The 5407-nt window shown below is 45.0% G+C and overlaps 3 non-coding genes across 3 annotated transcripts; all 3 read left to right on the top strand.

Annotated features, from left to right (window-relative positions):
- Window positions 1–74, top strand: trnai-aau (transfer RNA isoleucine (anticodon AAU)). Its single transcript has one exon. It is a non-coding gene; the product is annotated as a tRNA-Ile (tRNA).
- Window positions 75–2283: 2209 nt separating this feature from the next.
- trnai-aau (transfer RNA isoleucine (anticodon AAU)) lies at window positions 2284–2357 on the top strand. Its single transcript has one exon. It is a non-coding gene; the product is annotated as a tRNA-Ile (tRNA).
- Window positions 2358–4566: 2209 nt separating this feature from the next.
- trnai-aau (transfer RNA isoleucine (anticodon AAU)) lies at window positions 4567–4640 on the top strand. Its single transcript has one exon. It is a non-coding gene; the product is annotated as a tRNA-Ile (tRNA).
- Window positions 4641–5407: the final 767 nt, after the last annotated feature.

Here is a 5407-nt window from a genome sequence, read left to right as displayed (position 1 = left end):
GGTCGGTTAGCTCAGCTGGTTAGAGCGTGGTGCTAATAACGCCAAGGTCGTGGGTTCAATCCCCGCACTGACCACGAGAGGCGCTTCCGTCGTTAGCAGGGCTGTGTCGGTGTTCGCCGTGGCTTTTACTTTCACCGTCTGCAAGAACTTGTCACATGGTCGGTTGAGATGTGTGCTCATTCGAAAGGCGACCATCGCTGTCATGGAACATCAACCCGCTGGTCCCATGCCGGATCTCAGCTGCGTTGCTATTTTTCCAAACAACGTGCTCCACCAAACCACGAAACAGGAAGCCTCACCTGCGCAATAAAACATTTGACAGGGCTAGACGCACGACTTGATCGCCGTACCCATGATGACTGCTGGATGTTGTCTGCAGCAAATCAATCAGTCTCAATTGTTTTCACAAACAAATGCAAATCATGAAATATATGCAGTATTAAGCAGACCTGGCACAGTCTCGGAGCAGAACCAGAGTTCAGGCTTCAATTCAAATCAAAGATTCGTTCATGTTATTTTCCTTGATCTCTGTTAATACTTGTCACGCGACTTCCAAAAGGAATTCATTCGCTTGCTCACCTCTCATGCATAGAAGCTGGAGTTATCATGACACCAGCAATATCATAGAGCCATTAATAAAATAAAATTACTGCGGATGCTGGAATCTGAAACCAAAAGAGAAAATGCTGGAAAGTCTCAGCACGTCTGGCACCATCTGCAAGGAGAGAAAAGAGCTGACGTTTCGAGTCGAACTGATCCTTTGTTAAAGATAAAAAAGGGGGAGAATTAGGGAGCTGTTTACACCAGGCTGAGAGATGGTGAGTCAGGGCTCCAGATGCAAAGGTGATAAGGAGAGTGCATGGAGAGATCTAAGGGAGATTAGGAGCCGTGAATGACGCAGGCTGTAGCCAGTGCTTTGTGACAAAATATGTGGGGGATGGGTGAAGCAGAGACAAAATGGAAAACAGGGGAGAAGGGTAGCAAAGTGGGAAGAGGAAAGGAAAAAGATATTGAGAGAGTGGGGAGCGAGAGAAAGAGAGACAATCAAGAAATAAGAGTTACAGAACAATGAAAAAAACACAAATAAAAAAGATAAATAAAATAATTGAAATAAAATTACCTGAAGTTGTTTGAATTCAACAACTTGAGACAATTTTACTTCATTGATTTTATTTATCTTTTTTATCATTTCACCTGCACTATCATAGAGCTCATTAGATATGGACAGCACTGAAAACACAGTCTTCGGTCGAACTCGTCCATTCCGAACAGATATCTTCAATTGATCCAGCCGCGATTGCATGCATTTGACCCATGTCTCTCTAAACCCTGCCTATTCAAATACACGTCCAGATTCCTTAAAAGTATTGGAATTTTACCATCCATCACCAGCTCGTCTGGCAACTTGTTCCAGAAACGCACCACCCTCTGCGCGCAGCCATTGCCCATCACTGCCTTTCCAATTCTCGTACTCCCACACCTGATTTATACCCTCTAGTTCTGCACTGCCACACCTGAGCGAAAGAAACTTGTCTATTTACCCGATTCATGCCCCTCATGATTGAAAAGCCTCCATAAGCTCCGCTCCCAGCCTCTGACACGCCAGGCAATATAGTGAGTGTGTGTTCAGCCTGCAACCGTTTGCACCTTTTCCATTTTCAAATGGAGGATGTAGCATGCTGTCTGAAGCAATCATCTTAGCATCTGATCTGTCACTGACGACCGCTGCAGGAAGGCGTGATAACTTTCTAAATATGCTGTCAAACGAAGATTGAATTAGCAACATGAGTGATTGAGCAAAACGTGCAATTGGCGTCTGAGCTGTTGCTGACACCAAAGCAACTGCGTCGTTCGGGAGCAGAAAAAATCCCACTGTTAGATTTCAATTCAAATGCATTTGGCATAAGGTTCGTAGCAGTTTATCAGCAGCACATAACGCTGACTCCAAAAGTCTGTGAGTATCCAGAAGAACAGTGAGCGATCGTTGAAGGGACGATTCGACAGACGATATTTTTCAACATGACAAGCTGCAGCTGAGCTGGTGGCATTGCGATTGAAATTGCACGCGTCCGGACATTGTGCTTCATTTTGAATATCAGAGCAAATGGTTAAGTCGAGTATGCGCGTTCGGAAAAGTAAATGCTTTTTTTTCGTTGAAAAGCTTTGCAACGAAAGGAAATACTTCAGACTATCGTGCGATCGACATGAAGCAGAAAATGAACAGCCGCCGTGGTTGTGAGCACCGGCAATATAGGCATTTACTTTCGCTGCCTGTGCTGTGTTGGTCGGTTAGCTCAGCTGGTTAGAGCGTGGTGCTAATAACGCCAAGGTCGTGGGTTCAATCCCCGCACTGAACACGAGAGGCGCTTCCGTCGTTAGCAGGGCTGTGTCAGTGTTCGCCGTGGCTTTTACTTTCACCGTCTGCAAGAACTTGTCACATGGTCGGTTGAGATGTGTGCTCATTCGAAAGGCGACCATCGCTGTCATGGAACATCAACCCGCTGGTCCCATGCCGGATCTCAGCTGCGTTGCTATTTTTCCAAACAACGTGCTCCACCAAACCACGAAACAGGAAGCCTCACCTGCGCAATAAAACATTTGACAGGGCTAGACGCACGACTTGATCGCCGTACCCATGATGACTGCTGGATGTTGTCTGCAGCAAATCAATCAGTCTCAATTGTTTTCACAAACAAATGCAAATCATGAAATATATGCAGTATTAAGCAGACCTGGCACAGTCTCGGAGCAGAACCAGAGTTCAGGCTTCAATTCAAATCAAAGATTCGTTCATGTTATTTTCCTTGATCTCTGTTAATACTTGTCACGCGACTTCCAAAAGGAATTCATTCGCTTGCTCACCTCTCATGCATAGAAGCTGGAGTTATCATGACACCAGCAATATCATAGAGCCATTAATAAAATAAAATTACTGCGGATGCTGGAATCTGAAACCAAAAGAGAAAATGCTGGAAAGTCTCAGCACGTCTGGCACCATCTGCAAGGAGAGAAAAGAGCTGACGTTTCGAGTCGAACTGATCCTTTGTTAAAGATAAAAAAGGGGGAGAATTAGGGAGCTGTTTACACCAGGCTGAGAGATGGTGAGTCAGGGCTCCAGATGCAAAGGTGATAAGGAGAGTGCATGGAGAGATCTAAGGGAGATTAGGAGCCGTGAATGACGCAGGCTGTAGCCAGTGCTATGTGACAAAATATGTGGGGGATGGGTGAAGCAGAGACAAAATGGAAAACAGGGGAGAAGGGTAGCAAAGTGGGAAGAGGAAAGGAAAAAGATATTGAGAGAGTGGGGAGCGAGAGAAAGAGAGACAATCAAGAAATAAGAGTTACAGAACAATGAAAAAAACACAAATAAAAAAGATAAATAAAATAATTGAAATAAAATTACCTGAAGTTGTTTGAATTCAACAACTTGAGACAATTTTACTTCATTGATTTTATTTATCTTTTTTATCATTTCACCTGCACTATCATAGAGCTCATTAGATATGGACAGCACTGAAAACACAGTCTTCGGTCGAACTCGTCCATTCCGAACAGATATCTTCAATTGATCCAGCCGCGATTGCATGCATTTGACCCATGTCTCTCTAAACCCTGCCTATTCAAATACACGTCCAGATTCCTTAAAAGTATTGGAATTTTACCATCCATCACCAGCTCGTCTGGCAACTTGTTCCAGAAACGCACCACCCTCTGCGCGCAGCCATTGCCCATCACTGCCTTTCCAATTCTCGTACTCCCACACCTGATTTATACCCTCTAGTTCTGCACTGCCACACCTGAGCGAAAGAAACTTGTCTATTTACCCGATTCATGCCCCTCATGATTGAAAAGCCTCCATAAGCTCCGCTCCCAGCCTCTGACACGCCAGGCAATATAGTGAGTGTGTGTTCAGCCTGCAACCGTTTGCACCTTTTCCATTTTCAAATGGAGGATGTAGCATGCTGTCAGAAGCAATCATCTTAGCATCTGATCTGTCACTGACGACCGCTGCAGGAAGGCGTGATAACTTTCTAAATATGCTGTCAAACGAAGATTGAATTAGCAACATGAGTGATTGAGCAAAACGTGCAATTGGCGTCTGAGCTGTTGCTGACACCAAAGCAACTGCGTCGTTCGGGAGCAGAAAAAATCCCACTGTTAGATTTCAATTCAAATGCATTTGGCATAAGGTTCGTAGCAGTTTATCAGCAGCACATAACGCTGACTCCAAAAGTCTGTGAGTATCCAGAAGAACAGTGAGCGATCGTTGAAGGGACGTTTCGACAGACGATATTTTTCAACATGACAAGCTGCAGCTGAGCTGGTGGCATTGCGATTGAAATTGCACGCGTCCGGACATTGTGCTTCATTTTGAATATCAGAGCAAATGGTTAAGTCGAGTATGCGCGTTCGGAAAAGTAAATGCTTTTTTTTCGTTGAAAAGCTTTGCAACGAAAGGAAATACTTCAGACTATCGTGCAATCGACATGAAGCAGAAAATGAACAGCCGCCGTGGTTGTGAGCACCGGCAATATAGGCATTTACTTTCGCTGCCTGTGCTGTGTTGGTCGGTTAGCTCAGCTGGTTAGAGCGTGGTGCTAATAACGCCAAGGTCGTGGGTTCAATCCCCGCACTGACCACGAGAGGCGCTTCCGTCGTTAGCAGGGCTGTGTCAGTGTTCGCCGTGGCTTTTACTTTCACCGTCTGCAAGAACTTGTCACATGGTCGGTTGAGATGTGTGCTCATTCGAAAGGCGACCATCGCTGGCATGGAACATCAACCCGCTGGTCCCATGCCGGATCTCAGCTGCGTTGCTATTTTTCCAAACAACGTGCTCCACCAAACCACGAAACAGGAAGCCTCACCTGCGCAATAAAACATTTGACAGGGCTAGACGCACGACTTGATCGCCGTACCCATGATGACTGCTGGATGTTGTCTGCAGCAAATCAATCAGTCTCAATTGTTTTCACAAACAAATGCAAATCATGAAATATATGCAGTATTAAGCAGACCTGGCACAGTCTCGGAGCAGAACCAGAGTTCAGGCTTCAATTCAAATCAAAGATTCGTTCATGTTATTTTCCTTGATCTCTGTTAATACTTGTCACGCGACTTCCAAAAGGAATTCATTCGCTTGCTCACCTCTCATGCATAGAAGCTGGAGTTATCATGACACCAGCAATATCATAGAGCCATTAATAAAATAAAATTACTGCGGATGCTGGAATCTGAAACCAAAAGAGAAAATGCTGGAAAGTCTCAGCACGTCTGGCACCATCTGCAAGGAGAGAAAAGAGCTGACGTTTCGAGTCGAACTGATCCTTTGTTAAAGATAAAAAAGGGGGAGAATTAGGGAGCTGTTTACACCAGGCTGAGAGATGGTGAGTCAGGGCTCCAGATGCAA

The sequence above is a fragment of the Chiloscyllium plagiosum genome, unplaced genomic scaffold (assembly GCF_037043375.1).
Source record: "Chiloscyllium plagiosum isolate Xiang-an unplaced genomic scaffold, Cpla_swu_hap1 HiC_scaffold_45, whole genome shotgun sequence".
Classification (NCBI taxonomy): Eukaryota; Metazoa; Chordata; class Chondrichthyes; order Orectolobiformes; family Hemiscylliidae; genus Chiloscyllium; species Chiloscyllium plagiosum.
The sequence above is the reverse complement of the archived record's forward strand: the minus strand, read 5'-3'. Positions and strand labels throughout refer to the sequence as shown.